At 48.1% G+C, this 17,713-nt stretch overlaps 2 long non-coding RNA genes and 1 pseudogene across 5 annotated transcripts; 2 read left to right on the top strand and 1 right to left on the bottom strand.

The window, feature by feature from the left end:
• The first annotated feature begins 7,572 nt into the window (after positions 1 to 7,572).
• On the top strand, positions 7,573 to 8,506 carry LOC124238631 (olfactory receptor 2S2-like; annotated as a pseudogene).
• Positions 8,507 to 11,845: 3,339 nt separating this feature from the next.
• On the bottom strand, positions 11,846 to 13,213 carry LOC124238858 (uncharacterized). The gene is made up of 2 exons (XR_006888437.1): positions 13,076 to 13,213; positions 11,846 to 12,404 (listed from the first exon to the last, which is right to left on the bottom strand). It is a non-coding gene; the product is annotated as an uncharacterized LOC124238858 (long non-coding RNA).
• Positions 12,530 to 16,674, top strand: LOC124238722 (uncharacterized). 4 transcript variants are annotated; one of them, XR_006888397.1, is made up of 3 exons: positions 12,530 to 14,195; positions 15,007 to 15,409; positions 15,628 to 16,674. It is a non-coding gene; the product is annotated as an uncharacterized LOC124238722 (long non-coding RNA). The 4 variants fall into 4 exon arrangements; XR_006888354.1 differs by having other exon boundaries at positions 15,625 to 16,674; XR_006888411.1 differs by lacking the exon at positions 12,530 to 14,195 and adding an exon at positions 14,379 to 14,444 and having other exon boundaries at positions 15,625 to 16,674.
• Positions 16,675 to 17,713: the final 1,039 nt, after the last annotated feature.

The following is a 17,713-nucleotide window of genomic DNA, read 5'->3' as shown; positions in this document are numbered from 1 at the left end:
TGTAGTTGATTTCTAGTTTAATAGCATTATGATCAGAAAAGATGCTTGATATTATTTCAACTCTCTTGTATTTATTGATGTTTGCTTTGGTTCCCAAAATATGGTCAATCCTTGAGAATGTTCCACGCACACTTGAGAAGAATGTGTAACCTGCTGTTTTTGGATGGAGTGTTCTATATATATCTATTAAGTCCATCTGGTCTAATTTTTCATTTAATTCTATTATTTCCTTGTTGATTTTCTGTCTGGATGTTCTGTCCATTGGTGTTAATGGTGTGTTGAGGTCCCCTACTATTATTGTATTGTTGTTGATGTCTTCTTTCAGTTCTATTAAGAGTTGCTTTACAAATTTTGGTGCTCCTGTGTTGGGTGCGTATATATTTATAAGTGTTATGTCTTCTTGGTGGAGAGTCCCTTTTATCATTATATACTGTCCCTCTTTATCTTTCTTTATCTGTTTTGCTTTGAAATCTACCTTGTCTGATATTAGTATAGCGACACCTGCTTTCTTTTGTTCATTATTAGCTTGAAGTATTGTTCTCCATCCCTTCACTCTGAGTCTGTGTTTGTCTTTGGGGCTGAGGTGTGTTTCCTGGAGGCAGCATATTGTTGGATCTTGTTCTTTGCTCCATTCTGCCACTCTGTGTCTTTTGATTGGGGAGTTCAATTCATTTACATTTAGAGTGATTATTGAGATGTGGGGGCCTACCACTACCATTTTGTGTCTTGTTTTCCGCTTTTCTTCAGTTTCCTTTGTTTCTCGTCCCATGGTTTAATCTGTTCTGATGTAGAGCTGCTACTCTCTGTTGTTGTCCTTCTACTTATCTCCTCTGCTCTTGGTTTTGTAGCCCCTTTCCTTTTTTGGATTTTTCAGGAATGAGGGTTTTCCTGAGGATTTCCTGAAGAGGAGGTTTTGTGGCAATGAACTCCCTTAAATTTTGTCTATCTGCGAAAGTTTTTATTTCTCCATCGTATTTGAAGGATATTTTCGCTGGGTAGAGAATTCTCGGCTGTAGATTTTTGTCCTTCAGATTTTTGAATATATCATTCCACTCTCTTCTAGCCTGTAAAGTTTCTGCTGAGAAATCTGCTAATAGCCTGATGGGGGTTCCTTTGTAGGTTAGTTTCTTTTGCCTGGCTGTCCTTAGTATTTTCTCCTTGTCGTTGACTTTTGCTAGCTTCACTACTATATGGCGTGGAGTTGGTCTTCTTGCATTGATAAAGTTTGGAGATCTATTGGCTTCTGTCACCTGAAGATCCATCTCCCTCACCAGATTTGGGAAGTTCTCAGCCATTATTTCTTTGAATAGGCTTTCTGCCCCTTTCTCCTTCTCTTCTCCCTCTGGTATACCTACAATCCTTACGTTGCATCTCCTAATTGTGTCTGATAATTCTCGGAGAGTTTCTTCATTTCTTTTTAGTCTTGCTTCTCTCTCCTCCTCTGCCTGCAGCAATTCTATATTGCCATCTTCCAAATTGCTAATTCTTTCCTCCATATTATCGGCCCTACTGTTCAGAGCATCTAGATTTTTCTTAATCTTCTCTATTGTGTTCTTCATTTCCAATATTTCTGTTTGGTTCTTCTTTATCGTATCAAACTCTTTTGTGACATAGCTCCTGAACTCGTTGAGTTGACGGTCAGAACTCTCTCTTAACTCATTGAGAATTTTAATGATGGCTGTTTTGAAGTCATCATCATTTAGGTTATATATCTCATTTTCTTTGGGATTGTTTTCTGTGTATTTGTTACTTTCTTTCTGTTCTGGAGATTTAATGTATTTTTTCCTATTGCTTGATGTTGTTGATTTGTGCCTCCGCATGGAGATAGAGTTTAGTTGCTCCTTTCACTTGTTTCAGCTGCTGCGGTGGGGGAGCAGCTGTTTATACTGCACCAACCAGGAACCCTGTCCGCAGTTGCTAACTGGGCCTGGGCCCCTCCTCGTAGCCACAGTGGCCCTTTGGATTCCCTCCTCTGCTGTGGGGGCCGTCACAGGGGGGCTTCAGGCTGCTGGTGCCTACTGTTGCAGCCCACCTAGATGTGCTCTCTCCTTGGGGTCTGCAACGGTGTTATGGGCTTTTCCAGCGGCCAGGGGTGGGATCACTTATATTTGTCGCTCTGTTGCTGTCGGCGCCCACAAAATCTCACTTGTCCTCTATGGGTCATAGGAGAGCTATTGGCATCTTCTACAGTCTGTGGTTAGTTCACCTAGCTATGCTGCTTTTGCCCTGGGGTCTTCCAGCTTTGTGGCTGATGGCTGGGTGCCTTCTACTGGTGCTGTGCAGAGGCTTTCCCTAAGGCTGCTGCGAGCCTGTAGGGTTTCCCCCTAGGCTACGAAGCTGGGTCTCTGGAACTCCCCCCAGCCCCAGTCCTCTCCGAGATCTCCGGCTATCCCGAGACCCACGGGGCGGGCAACGGCAGCTGGGGGTCACCCCGCCCTCTGGGATTCTCTCTGGGCCTCTCCCAGAGCCGTGAATGCTCGGCGTGGCCCCTCTGCTAATGGCAGACAGAGAGTTTTGTCTGCTGCCCGGGCGGAACTCCAGCGCTTCCCATCCGGGTCGCAGAGCCGGCCTTTGAAACTTCCCCCAACCCCGGTCCTCTCCGAGATCTCCGGCAATCCCTAGTCCCACGGGGCGGGCAATGGCAGCTGGGAGACCTCCATACCCTCAGCGACTCTCTCTGGGACCCTCCGGGTGCCGCGAACACCCGGCGGGGACTCCCTGCCAATGGCGGGGAGAGACTCTCCCCGCGGGCTCAGGTGTGCAACTCCAAAGTTTCCCTCTGCGTTTAGGAGTAATTGCGGGGGGTTTAGGTAGGGTTCTGGTCACCTGTTTCCACCGTCGCTCCTCTGTTGTGTGCTCGCTCCTGCCCTAGATGTGTGTAGATCCTCTGGGGGCGTCTGTTGGAAGAAAGCCGCTTGCGGGTACTAGGCTGCTCGTCGGGGTCGGAGAGTTTTCACCTATTTCCACATCCTCCCGGAGGAAAGTCCATCCGCCTTCCGATGTATAGTCGCGTGGGTCTCTCAGACGTCCTGAGATGCTGTCTGGATATCCTTTGTCAAGCGATAAGTGTCCAAATAATTGTAGACTCGAAGGGGGAGAGACAAAGAGGACTACTCACGGCGCCATCTTGGATCTTCTCTCTCCAATGTATACTGTTAAGTGACAAATCAAGATATTAAAACAGTGTGCTTGTGCTAAATTTGTCTTCAAAATACTTATTAGTATATGCCTAGAATACCTCTAAAAAAAATACAAGAAATTGCCTTGAGGGAGAATTACTGGGTGACTCGAGACAAAGACTTAATTTTTGTTATATATTCTTCTATATCTTTTAAATTCTGTTTCAAGTACAAGTGATACTCACTAATCATGGTGATGATGATGCTGCTGCTATCAATGATGATAAAGAGACTCAGCTGTATTGACATTGAAATCCCAGCTCTGCCATTCACAAGACATGTGGTCTTTGGTGAATTGCTTAACTTTTAAGGTCTGTTCCTTCAGATAAAAAAATGGGGATAATAATACAATCTCCAGGGAAAACTAGAAGTAGATACTCACTACACACGTATCACTGGATTTTATGGAATTTATATAATGTGTGTAAAGTGTTTGTCACAGTGGCCAGCACGTGGGGGCAGCTCAATGAATGTAGCTAATTCTGCTGCTGGTTTTTTGTTAAGCATCTGTCCTAGCAACCTCCGCCCCCCCGCCATTCCGAATGTCTAGGACTTCAACTTGGGGACGTTTGCTCTGTCCCTGATGCGAGTGCTGGCTTCTCTGAGACCTGGGAAAAGCTCAGGAGGAAGCCAGCCTCTGCTTCGCCCTCCTTTCCACGTCCAGTTGGCCGTGACCCAGTCAGGGCCTCTGACTGGGACAGGGAGGTGTGGTCCCTGGACCCCCTAGATATGCTGAGGGCCTGCACCCTGGGCACACTTGACGTTCCAGACTTTAAATTGCTCCAGGAATCCTTCCCGCAGCCAGCTCTGGAGCAGGGAGGAGCTGCCGAGAGGAAGGCCAGGCAGTCCTTCGCGCTCTCCGGGCTCGCCACTGTCCAGCCCCTGCCCTGCCCTTGCCACTCCATCTTCTTATGTAGCCGGAGCTGGGAGGGAGGTGGGCAGGATTCCCACCCCAACCTGCAGAGACCCTCAGAGGAAAGGGCCTTCCTCGGAGTCAGAGGGTGAGCGGACAGGCGAGCAGAGACCTGCACCCTGTTCAACTGACTCCCAGTCTGTGGCTACTTCTTTCCTTTTTCCTCACTTTCCTTTTATAATGCTGAGATTCTTCCCCTGAATGCAGAGTAACTTGCGCCCACTGTATGAATGGAAAATTTGGTGATGCTGAAGAGGTTCAAAGAGGAGCCCTCCCCCTATTGATCTTGCTATAGTTTTTCCAGTCACTTTTATCCACACATGTCATTTACCTGATTGAGATCATAACAGTATATACAATTTTGCATTCTCTATTAATTTATCATTGTAATGTAATAATATTACAGTGTAAAAATAGAAACTTGACTTTAACGTCTGCCTAATATTCCCTTACATGAAGTGGCATAATTTCCTTAGGCGTCTGTTGGTGGACGGTTATTTTGTTCCCTACCTTGACTCACAAATTTTGCTGTGACGGACGCCTTTGTTGAGAGATGTTGGCCCTCCGCTCTCATTGGTTCTCCGGGCTTATTTCCCGGAGGGGGGTTTGCTGAGGCGACAGGTATGCAGGTTTTTCAGGTTTCTCCTTTTTCTAGGCCAAGGCTCTCCAGAAAGGCTGTATGAGAGGCTATGCAGCTCTTTTGGCCACACTGCACTGCCTCCCATTTCTCACTTTCCTGCTGGCTCCCGGGACAGGTAGGGATGTAGGGACGAGACCACAGCAATACCAGGTCCCTGGGACATGTGGAGGGACCACACCTGCAGGATGCAGCCGCAGAGGTCAAAGCTTCCTTCCTCCTCGCTCTCCCTGCCGGCCTCCCCGCCCTCCTCTCATCGGGTTGTGGGTGTCAGAGCTCTTTGTTTGCCTCCATCCCCAGTCCCTCCAGAGCCTGACACAGCTCTGTTTCCTGCTGACCATTTCTTGATGGGAAACCAAGCACTCAGATCTCCCCTTAACACACACCCGCCCCCACAAAGGAGTGGGCAGTCGCCTTCACCAAGGACCGCTCCCTGCCTGCCGAGCACAGCACCGGGCAGTCCACGACAGAACTGGGAGGCCCTGGGAAGCCCCTGATTCAGCCTTCTCATGACGCATGTGGGGAAGCTGAGGCCTTGGGAGGAGAAGGGACTTGCTCAAGCTACACAGAATATCCATGTCACGGGCGGGGCACGCCCCACAGCTCTGGTCTCAGTGTGCAAGGTCTTCCTAGCTGTTCACTTCATTCCAATTGAACCAGCTTTCATTCGGCAACTTTTGCACGACAGGCCCGAAGACCTGCGTGGATGCAGCTCTCACACAGGTCAAGTCCTGGGCATCACTCAGGCCCACACGCATTGTTTGTGGGCAGGAGCTTCTGTGGGCAAGGATTTGTCTGACAGGAGTGGACAGGATGGCTGCTCTAACAGAAGCCACTTTCCTCGGCCTCTGCGGCCACAGCCTGTCCTTGTCACTGTTGAATCTTGTTTGTGACACTGACTGTGGTGTTTACTTTTGAGTTTCTGGAGGGGCTGGGAGAGCCAGTGGGAGGAAGGTGAGGCAAGTTGGGCACCCAGCGGGGCCTGCACTGAGCAAACGTCCCCCATGGGCTGCGGGCTGGGAGAAGGGCTGGAGGCTTCGCAGGAAGTACGGTGAGGCCTCTGACTGCAGACAAGGAGACCTCTCCGGGATTAGTTCTCTGCTGGCCACAGTCCTGCACTTCCCTCTCCTCCGGAAACATTTGGCAATGTCAGGAGAGCTTTTTAGTTGTCACAACTCGGGGAGCAGACGATACTGGCAACTGGTGGGCAGAGGCCAGGGATGCTGTTAAACATCCTGCAGTGCACAGGACAGCCCACTCCAACAAAGGATTCTCCAGACCAAAATGTCAGTGGTGCCGAGGTTGAGAAACCCTGGGTTCAACTCAGGCGGGAGCTGCACTGCCTGACGACACGTCTGACATAAACCCTCTGACTGAGAAGGGAGCATGCTGGACAACGAGACATCAGAGGATATGGAGAGTGGGTTTGGAGAGACGGACTCTTTCAAAACTCTGCACCAAGAGAGTGAGACAGCTGCCTGGTGGAAGGAACTCTGAGCTGGGGCCTGCCACCCAACCCCAGCTCTGCATTCAACCCCACGTAGCAAAATCTTGAGCGTCTCTGAGCTTTGGTTGCTTCATCTATAAAACTTGAGTGACAATATCTTCTCCATAGTGTGTTCCAAAGACTGTGGCACAGAGTAGATGCTCATTAATACTAACCACTCATCTCCCATCGTCCACCCACTTCTACACACACACACCATTGCAGTTAAGAAGGAGCTATAGAAATACCATCAATGAGGTTTCTGAGTTTAGAGTCTGGGCAATTGCAGCTGGGAGACCAGAAATCCGCCACACAAGGGCATACAGGCCTTCCTATAAGCTAGCTGCCTGTGTGGAACACAAGAATGGCATCAGAGAGCCAGAATATTACACGAGAATATAATAATAACTTAAAAGGACAGAGGAAGAACATTCCTTGGTCACCCCTGGCTAAGAATTTCACCAGTATGCTAACGGAATGGGATTAGAAGTCACTGTCCTAAACCCTAGTATCTGACAAGTGTAGGCAGTGTGGTTATTAATAACTGAGCTGACTGGTCAGTGAGCTGCCCAGTTGTCATGCCATCATGTGGGCTCAGTCACCTCATGAAGTGTTGACTTCATAAAGTTCTTCCCCTTGTGGGAACCACCCCATGTATTGCCATCAATCTGTATCTAAAATAAGCAAATCCCAAGGCAGACGACAGTCAGGTCTGTGTCGCGGATGGTGGACAGTCTGAAGCAGTAATCCTCCTGATGGCTGAGCCTTCGCCCAGGCGTGTCTGTCTGGATGTGGATTAACACTTTTATACAAGCCCCTTCCAAATGTAATCAAAGTTTAAAGAGGCTTGAAAATTTGATAGTTCTAAGTTTGGGGGTTTGCCTGAGAATCTAAGAAAGATTAAATGAAATTTCTATCCATTTACATTAAAGAGAAATAGTTCACAGCATCGTCCAGCCATTCATCATAATGCAGAGGGAAAGCCCTTCCTGACCGGAGATTAGCTCTGCTGGGTTCAAGTCCTGTCTCTGGCACCGGCTGGCTCAGAAGGCTCAGATGGGCCACTTCCCCTCCCTAGGCCTCAGTTGCTTTTATGGGCCACGAGAGGATGCAGCAGCGTTGGAGAATTCCTCGCACATGGCTGGAATATTTGAGGTCCTCACCCAGTGCCGCTCCCTTGTAAGCTCTGTTCCAGCTCTGACCTCCTCCCATCTAGGAGCTGAGGACTCCCCTGTTGCCTCCCTCGGTTATTTTTCTCTTACGCACATATGCTTTGCTGTTATGCAGCACGGACTTGACCACATACCGGATGCCTGGGACTCCTCTCAGGAAAACCTGACGTGCTGCTTTTGTACTTTGCTGATGACAGAAGGGGTATCACATGGAAGAAGCCAGCTGGACCTCCCCGGTGGTGGGGTTCATTCTCCTGGGCCTCTCAGCCCACCCAACGCTGGAGAAAATGTTCATTGTGCTCATCCTGCTGATGTACCTGGTGGTCCTGCTGGGCAACGGGGTCCTCATGCTGGTGACCACCCCTGACTCCCACCTGCACACGCCCATGTACTTCTTCCTGGGGAGCCTCTCCTTCCTGGGCATCTGCTACACCACCTCTTGCACCCGTCTGGTCCTGGTTGGCCTCCTGACTCCCCTAGGCAACCATCTCCCTCTTAGGCTGTGCCATGCAGATGTTTCTCTCCCTTGCCAGGGGAGCCACAGAGTGTGTGCTGCTGGGCTTGATGGCATTTGATCGCTGCGTACGTGCCCACGGCTGTCAGCTCCTGGGACATTGGTGGTGCTGCTTCTGTGGTACACACATCCTTGACAATTCAGCTGGCCTTCTGTGGGAACAATGTCATCGACCACTTCACTTGTGAGATCCTGGCTATCCTGAAGTTGGCCTGTGATGACAACTCCATCAACGTGATCAGCATGGGGGTAATAAATGTGATCTTCCTGGGGGTCCCAGTTCTGTTCATTTTTGTCTCTTATGTGTTCATCATTGCTACCATCCTGCAGATCTCCTCAGCTGAGGGGAGGCAAAAGGCCTTCTCCACCTGCTCTTCCCACCTCACAGTCATGGTCATCTTCTGTGTGACCAAGCTCTTCATGTACAGGAAGCCCAAGTCTAAGGGCCTTGTGAGGGCAGACAAAGAGGACCTCTCCGATGAGCTCATCCCCCTCGTCTATGGAGTGCTGGCCCCCATGCTCAACCCCATCATCTATACCCTGAGGACAAGTATGTGAAGGCCGCTGTGAGGAACCTGGTGGCTCAGAAATACTTCAGCCAGTGATGTAGGGGGTCGTCTGTGGTTCTCATTGACATGTAACATAGGACTTCCAGTCATGGCTGCCATTCAAAAGCCAAGTCAAGATAACTGGAATGGTCTCTCGCCCATAAGTCCCTTTTCGGGGAATATTTAACTTTTCAGAGTGTATCTCCTAAGTTTTGACTATATGTGTAACAGCTTTAACAGATGCCAGGCAGTAAATACTCTAACTGAACGTATGAAGGCGTCCTGAACACATGCTAAACCAAGGAGACAGGCACATTAGAGCAAGCCAGATGGCCCTTAGTGTCTAAGCTGCGGAGTTACTGCAGGGGAGGGGATGGCTCTCCCAGCCACGTTGCCGCCCCTCCTGCATTCACCAGGAGAGTCAGAGGTACAAGGAGGAAGTGGAACTTTCACTTGGGGCTTTCGTCTACTAGATTCAGTTTGCCTGAAGTGCTAAGAAGAGACAAAGATGAGTTCTCCACATAGAGAGCTTTTGGGTGGGAATAATCTATTTTGATAAACTGAATTTCTTTCTAGCTGTGAGAAAATTGAGGGGATTTTTTCCTCTTGCACTGCAGATTATGAAATGCTCCCGGTAAATTAAATTAAATTCAAGAAGGTGTACAGAGCTTGAATTTGATATTTTTCACTTATAGCAATTCACAATAAAAATACTAGTATTCTGAGAGATAATAACTCACATTCTGAAAAAAAATAGATGATAGGTAGGTAGATACATAGACGGTAAGAAAGAAAGGAAGGCAAGGAAGGGAAAAAAGGAAGGGACTGGGGAGGAAGGAAGGAGGGAGGGAGGAAGGAAGGAAGAAGGAAGGAGGATGGAAGGAAGGAAGGAGGGAGGAAGGAAGGAGGGAGGAAAGAGGGTGGGAGGGAGGGAGGAAGGAGAGAGGAAGTAGGGAGGAAGGGAGGAAGAAAGGGTTAAACACATTTGAAGACTTTGGGGCTGCGGCATGACAGGTTTCTCTGCTCCAGAACTCTCAGAGCCTGCTCTATGGTAGAGCACACTGTGAACGCCCCGGAGATGGAAAGTCTGCAGCGTTTCCTGAACCCCCATAGTTCAGCACAATGAGAACTGGGAAGCAGTTCTTACCTACGGCCTTGGCAGGTTGCTCAGCTCCTCTCAGCTGTTTCTTCATATTTTAAAACCTAACCACTCGATTTTACTTGGATTAGATAAGATACTAGAAATGAGTGCTTTGTAAACGGTAATTATTAGCAGTAGTATTATGAAGGCTGCACGGTGCTATGTGCCATCTAGAAAAGAGCAAGACATAGTTCCTCTCTAGAACAACAGACACAGAAGACAGGTGAACGATTCAGAGATGGAAGTGGATGGATAGAAGCAGTTTTATGGCAACATATTAAATTTTGAGAACATTGGAAGACATTTAAAAAGAGAATTTAGAAAGTGAATCCAATTTTGAGAATAGATCTTGGAAATTTTTGCTTCAAGTGATATTTAAGTTTTCTTATACTTATTAAAAATGAATTGCATAAGATAAGGATGCACATTTAGTTAATAAAATTCCACTGTCTTTTCTTAGTCGTGTTCCCCAGTTCCACTTTGCACTGGTAAAGAATCTTGCTATTGCAAATACACAGGAGTGACATCTAGCGGCCACTCAAGCGAACTTCAGACACTTGCCCAGCCATGCAGGAGCATCGTTTCTGACGATGGCTTCAGAGGTCTGCTCGTTCAATCCTACCTACATGGTACATGGAGTTCCTCTCCACGGCCCCTGGCCCCAGTCGCCAGCATCTGCTTGGACACCTCCAGTGACAAAGAACTCAGTACTTCTAGATTCGAGCTGTCGCATTCAGCCCTACTAGCGAATTCTTCCTTGCCTTGTGCTAAAATATCCTCTCCAGGAGCTGCTCCCAGTCCTGATCCAGCTTCATGCCTTTACATGAAATGCGTCTAATCTGTCTCCTTCTGACGTGTGACGATAGTTCTTCTGGTCCCTGAGTCTGTTTCCCTCCAGCCTAGACAGCCCCAGTCCTTCGTCCTGTGCCCAGAGCGCCCAGCACTACCCAGCTGGCAGGTACTAAACTATGTCGAGAGCATCATCTAGTCTATTCCAGCAATGAAAGAATGTGATATTTCTGAAAATACCTTGGGAATAATGATGACACTGCTAAGCTAATTGTATTTCCCCAGGGTGCCTGACATCAGTCTGGTGCAGAGAAACAGTTGAAAAAGGGCCCCTTCGTGTTGGCTGTCCTCTACTCACTTCCTTTCCCCCTGAGTAATGATGGCCATGTCCTTTTCTATTACAAATTACATGATCCTGAGGTAATTGTTAAGTGAGAAATTGCATGATTTGTTTTCTCTAGGAACAGTGGCTACCTCTGCTCCCACCCTCCAACTTCACATTCCTTGCCTTTCAAAGTCAGTCACCCTTCTCCTGGCCCATGCTTTCAAAAAGAACAAGATGCATTAACAGCAAGAAGAGACAAGATGGGAACTTTCTCATTGACCTAGGTCATCAGTCTTTCTGAACAATTATTGCTATGGCGCTATACCATATAGGAACCCATTCCTAAAATCCCCCAAATGAAAATGATCAGAATGGATAAACTCCTTCGGGGGCCAGGCATACTCTCATGTTATTATACGTATTCAAACAAATGTATTATTTCAACTTCACAGTTCTTGGTCAGTGATTTTTCAGGCTTTTATTCTAGTGACCGAATTCCCAATGAAATCTTTAAGCTGAAACTCCAAATGTAAAGTGGGTCTGCTTCCGTGGAAGCGGGGCAGCGGCCAGGGCGGAATGGAGGTGGGAGAGATTGGAGCGGGGAGGGCTCCACCTGCTCAGCCCGCCCTTCCTCTCCATCCCCCAGGACTGCCCCAATCCAGAGGCACCACCCAACTCAAAAATGGTGCATACCGCTGTTGCCAAGAAAATGAGAAATTCTATAAGAATAGTTTTCGCCACTCTCAGAAAAAAATTGAGAATTTAGGGAAAAAATTATTTTCTAAGAAAAAATAAATTACCCAATTAACCATTAAAGAGATAGACCTCCTAAAAACACCGATTACCTAAGAAGAAATTGAGAAATTTCCAGTTACCATCTTAAGATGTTCCAGGCCCAGAGAGATGAATGTTATTAAATATTTGGGGAATGAAAGCCTTTAACACTGTTTAAGTTATTTCAGAGCATACAGTGAGAAAGATATATTCCAAATTTCGTCAACCAATCCAGCATAACACTGATGGCGAAACATGAGAAACAGGACAGAGAAGGTACAATGGAGAAAACCAGAGCCCCACCTTGCTCGTGTGAATGTGTGTGTGTGTCTGTGTATATATGTACATAATAGAATTCAGCAACACATTAAAAGAATAATAAACCATACCCAGGTGGATTTATTTCAAAAATGTAAAAGTGAAACAATTTAAGAATATTTACTGGAATAATTCACCATATTCATAGGTCAAGGGAGGAAAAACGTGATCATTTCAATAGATTCCTCAAAGTTATTTGAAAAGTTAAAAATCAATTTATGGACTTTACAAAACTTCTAATAAAATAGGAAAGCGTGTGTTATTCTTTAAGAAAATTAAATCTATGTCTCTAACAAAAACGTCTGCACCGGGCGAATGAAGAGTGAGATCAACCCATTACAATAGCAGCCATTGAATCAGAGAACAGAAAGAAAATAGTGAAAATAGAAGACAGGAGGGAATAATTTATTATTACTGATAACATATACCGTTAATTTTATACCTGGACAAAACAGGAAAATCAATTGAAAAGCAATTAAAGAAAAAATAGAACTTGGGGGCCGGCCCGGTGGTGCAGCGGTTAAGTGCGCAGTTTCCACTTCTCGGAGGCCCAGAGTTCGCGGTTTGGATCTCGGGTGTGGACATGGCACCGCTTGGCAAAAGCCGTGCTGTGGTAGGCGTCCCACATATAAAGTAGAGGAAGATGGGCATGGATGTTAGCTCAGGGCCAGTCTTCCTCAGCAAAAAGAGGAGGATTGGCAGAGTTAGCTCAGGGCTAATCTTCCTCAAAAAAAAAAAAAAAGTAGAATTCAACAAAGAAGCTGGTTATGAAATTAACATGCAAAAATCAAGTTTTTCATACAAATAGTAACCAGGAGAAAATATAATGAGGGAAAATAGAATTTATATATTAGCAATGAATTGGAGGGGAAATACCTAAGAATAAAGTTAAGAATCCACAATACTTACGTGAATAAAAGCATAATACTCTATTGAGAGAACTCAAAGACATATTTGGATAAATTGAAAGATAAAAGTTGGATAAGAAATCTCATTAGTGTAAACTTCTCAAGTCCCCTAAATTAACATAGAAATTCAATGAGATTCCAGTCACTGAGAAGTTAATTCTAATTCACATAGAAATATAGCTATATATTACATATAATATAATAATATAGAAACACGTGTCAGAATAGCCAGGAATTTTGGGGGGAAAACCAAGGAGGAACTAGTCCTACCAGATGCCAAAATGTACAAAAGTACAGTAATAAAATGAAGTTAGTGTTGGTGGAGAAATAGGTCATTGGAACAGAGTCTAGAAACAGGCTCAAATACATACGTCATTTAATATGTGAGGGTCCACGTGCGGATCCCTAGGCTACTGTCTCAGCTTCGGAGCCGTCCTGCGCTCGCTCGGCGATGCTGGGCTGGGACGCCGAGCGCGTCTCTCTCGGCCGGCCGGCTGCCCGCCGGTGGTGCCCGCGGGGGCGCTGGGGGAGAGCCGAGCGGGAGGAGAACGGGCGCCGGCTCCTCCGGGCTGCCTCCTGCGGCCGCCGCTGCTGCCCGCGAGCCCTCTGCCCCGGCGGCGAGTGGCCGCTGTTTCCCACGACAGCGAGTTCCAGCGACCTGCGTCTCTCCACGTTCTCAACCAGGCTCGCGTTCTGGGTCTGGGCTCCCTAAGGCCCTCGCCAAACACCGAGAGAAATTCTAGAGGAATCAAAGATTAGCATATAAAAAAATCTGACAGGTTGCAGATGAGAGGAAGGGGTGAGGAGGATTCCGAAAAAATGGCAGTTTATTGTGCAGAAGCCGTGGCGCTTCCCGACCCAGCCCCAGTCCCGCTGCTCTTCTCCTAAAACAAGCCGCCGCTGAGGCTCCACGGGCGCGGGCAGCGCCCCGGCTCAGTCACCGGCCCGAGGATGGAGCTGGGGTGGGAGTTCCTCCCTGTGCCGGAGGAGATCCCGGCGACCAGCATCAGAGTCCTGGGGCAGCAGAGCGGCCAGCGTGGTACCTACGGTCAGGTTGGGCAGTCCGCGGGCCGCAGGGCAGGGCGGGGGCCCCAGGTCACGGCCCGGAGGAGCCGGGGTCTCTCTGGCCTCCGGGTCGAGCTGACTCCTCTCTGTCCCTGAGCAGCGGACGCTCAGGCTTCACTAGCCTTGGCAGCACGGGGCCCGTTGGAGGACTCGTAGCTCGCGGGCGCTCACGCCGCAGTCCACAGGCCGACTGCGGGCCGGCCCTCCTCCCGGGACGGTGACGACGGGACGGTGACGACGGCCGGGAGAGCGCCAGCGGCAGGGAGCCAGCGCGAGAGCCAGAGAAAGAGTCTCCTAGAGTCCCCGAACCGCTGGAGGGACAGACACGTGCCGGGAGCGCTCCAGGGTTCAAGTCCAGCCCTGGAAAGTCTTCCCGATGAGATGCGGATGAACGCTCGCGCCTGGTGACGTCAGCTAAGAGAGAACGTGCGTGATGCCATCCGAGGAGGACGCGAGGGCGGAGGAAGGTTGCGGGAGGTGGCGGGAGGGGAGGGAAGACTTGAATGTGGTCAGGGGAGGAAGTGGGGGAGCCGAGTGCCCTTCTGGCCAGCCCCGAAGCCCGTGCCCTTTGGCCCTGGCTGCCCCTAGCTGGGCTTCCAGCGGGCCCAGGGGAATAAGAACAGACGCGGCGTGCAGGAGATTTCAGAAGAACCGGGGACACAGCAGCGGGCACAGGTGAAGCGCCCTGTTCTTTCTCCCAGGGGGTGTTCACTGCCCAACGCGACTCGATTCCTCCCTGAACGGAGTCAGCCCTTCAGCTGACTCTGGCCGTCAGAGCGGGCCTCAGGCCTGTTTCTTTAAGAGTCACAAGCGAACGCCCACTGGGGACATCCGCAGCAGCTTGGTGGAAGCTCTAACACTTTCAGCCCAGACACACCCGAGTCCCTCAAATCCGGCTGAAGGAGAACACAGGAGGGAGTTTGGGCCCTGGGCCCTGCCCAGGAGGCGGGGTGTGCGGAGGCTTGTCTGCAGTCCGGGCTCCCCCGCGGCCGGAAGGACTCCGCTCACTGTTACCCAGTGAGACCCTGTAAGGAGGCCTGGGTGCTGCCTCTTCCTGCCCCCGCCCCTCAGCTACACCCGCAGCCCGCACACAGACGTTCGGTAATGACCTGCTGCCGTTAAGGCTTTGAACGGTTCCACGCTTTTCAGACAGTGGCTTCTTTTTTTTTCAGTATGACCATGTTTTCACCCAATGCCATATGCTGCAAGAAGTAATATTTTGACTTTATGGTTTCAGGCAAAGACACAGTCACCAGCTTATTACTCGGCACAGCAGTTTCTAGTCGGAGAACATCACATGGAAGGAAGAGGAGTGGCTGCCGCGTGGGGATGAACCCAAAGCACACTGCGCAGTGGAGGAAGGAGGAGGAAGCATGTCCCGTGACTCGTCAGTGGGCTGTGCGCACGCACTGGTTTTACACCTTTTGAACGACTCACGTATTTACTTTTATTGTGCCCTCAACGTATTTTCTGTGATATAACTTTATTTGTAGTGAAGTTTGGATGCAAGATCACCGTGAACCCCCTAAATGTTGAGAAATGGTTGAACGGTGCGGAAAGAAGGCCATGCCTTCCAAAGAACCCCTTCTCCGCCAGCCCCCCCACTACCAAGTCTTTCTTCCTCCTTCCTTCCTCCTTCGGTAAGTGCTGTAAACTTCTTTACATTTTACCTACAGACTCAACTTATTTACTTTCTAATTGCTGTTTGTTGCATAAACTTCTTTTCATTGTTCAGTTAATATATTTTTCTACCTATGAGTACTGTTTAGGGTATCTTGGATCGGGAGGAAATGCATCATAATTTTTCCCATTAAAATCAGTGGAAAATTTTTTCACCTAATTTTTTTTCCCTTAGCAGCAAGGTTTTCAGGAGAGAGCTGACATCTTTAAGGGAAGGATAGGTGCATTTTTTGGATTAGCGATGCTCTCTGCGGAGTACAGATGAAGTCGCATTGCCTCATGGAGCTCATGGCTACTATCTTGGGAACCAACTGAAGCAGCTGGAGAATTGAAGTCGTTGGCATTCATTGGACCGTCTCCATTCCTTGCTGTAGACAGAAAGACACCGTTCTCAACGTGTTGAGTTTGTGATCCTAGGGACCAAGCTTTGGCCTTTTACCACTAAGATGAAATGACTACAGACCCATTGACTAAGGACCACAAAGGCTCAAGTAAACATAAGGAAAAGGGTGTGTATCACTAAGGATTAGGTTTAACTAAAAGGCAGACCTCCATGGTAACACTGCTGACTTAAGACAGTGGTATATTTCTCTGTCTTGTGTAAAGGTCTGGAAGGTAAGTAATCCAGGGATGTTGTAGAATCTCTATTCCTCTAAGTCTCCAGGAACTCAAACTCCTTCTGGCTTGCTGCTTTACCATCCCACTGGTGTGGTCCTTATCCTCATAGTCCAAGAAGGCAGCTAGAGCTCCAGCTCTCTCACCACATTACAAGCAGTGGGATGGAAAGAGTGACAGAGACGAAGGGGAGCATGATGGTTGAGATTATGTGTCGACTTGACTGGCCGTGGGCTGCCCAGATTAAACATTATTTCTAGGTGTGTCTGTAAGGGTATTTCTGAATGAGATTGACATTTGAATCTGTGAACTCAGTAAAGTAAATTGACCTCCCCAAAGTGGGTGGGCATCATCCATTCTGCTGAGGGCCTGAATAGAACAAAAGATGGAGGAAGGAGGAGTTCGCTGGGACATCTCCTCTCATCTTCTGCCTCAGACTAGGACTGATGCTATTGGCTCCCCTGGTCCTCAGGCCTTTGGACTCAGACTGAATTATATCACCGGCTTTCCTGCGTCTCCAGGATCTGCAGACAGCAGATTGTGGGGCTTCCTCGCCTCCATAATCGTGGGAGCCAATTCCTCATAATAAATCGCCTTTGATGTCTATGTATCCTGTTGGTTCTGTTTCTCTGGAGAATTCTAACTAATACAGGGAGCAAAGGGCATATGTCAGGTGTCCTTTAAGAAAGGTTTCTAGAAGCTGTCATGCTACAATTCTGCTGCAGCCCATTAGCTATAACTTAGTCATGTGGCCATAGTTAATTGCAGGAGGTGCTGAGAAATACAGCCTTAATTCTGGGCAACCATGTGACCTAGTTAAAAACTGGGGATTCTTTGATTGTGGAAGAAAGGGCAACCAGATATTGGGGAGCAATTAACAGTTTCTACCACAAAGTCCTCCATAATTCTAACTCTGCACTGTATTGTGGCAGGGCTGGGGGGGCGTTGGGGTTTTTTTTCTTTGCTGGGGGATTAGCCCTGAGCTAACATCTGTTGCCAGTCTTCCTGTAATTTATATGTGGGTTGCCACCACAGCATGACTGATGAGTGGTGTAGGTCCACACCCGGGATCTGAACCTATGAACCCGGGCCACCAAAGTGGAGCGCACCAACCTTAATTACCACACCATGGGGCCAGCCCATGCATTGTATTGTTTTTAATATAAGAACTGCCACTTACTCCTAGAGAGCTCCATTGCCTGTAGAAATTTACTCAGCTACATTAGGAGAAAATAAAAGAGTCAACAAAATAGTTTCTTGAAATTTTTATCTCCGTATGTGTCTGTTGCCCAGCCTGTCTCATGACAACCAGGACAATCTTCTCAAACAACTGCTAGCTCAATGAAAGAGCTATCATAGGACTTTGAACTATGGGCAATAAATGTTAAATTTAGATATTGTGGCATTACGAATTTTTTGATAAAATGATCAACTCATTCTTCACCTTTAATTCTCACTCACGTTCATTTCTGATGAAATGGGCTGCAACCAAATGTCCCTAAGTTATTCTCGGGCTCTCTAATAACGTTCCTGGTGATGGCATGAAACCCACTTTGGAGCGGAATTGACGCCCCCACTAGTGAAACATTTGCATTCCTCCACTTCACCAGCTCTTGCAAATAGGCCTCAAAGTGCATTACCGAATCTTC

This window comes from Equus quagga, chromosome 1 (genome assembly GCF_021613505.1).
Source record: "Equus quagga isolate Etosha38 chromosome 1, UCLA_HA_Equagga_1.0, whole genome shotgun sequence".
Classification (NCBI taxonomy): Eukaryota; Metazoa; Chordata; class Mammalia; order Perissodactyla; family Equidae; genus Equus; species Equus quagga.
Note: the sequence above shows the minus strand (reverse complement) of the source record. Positions and strands in the feature narration are given on the sequence as shown.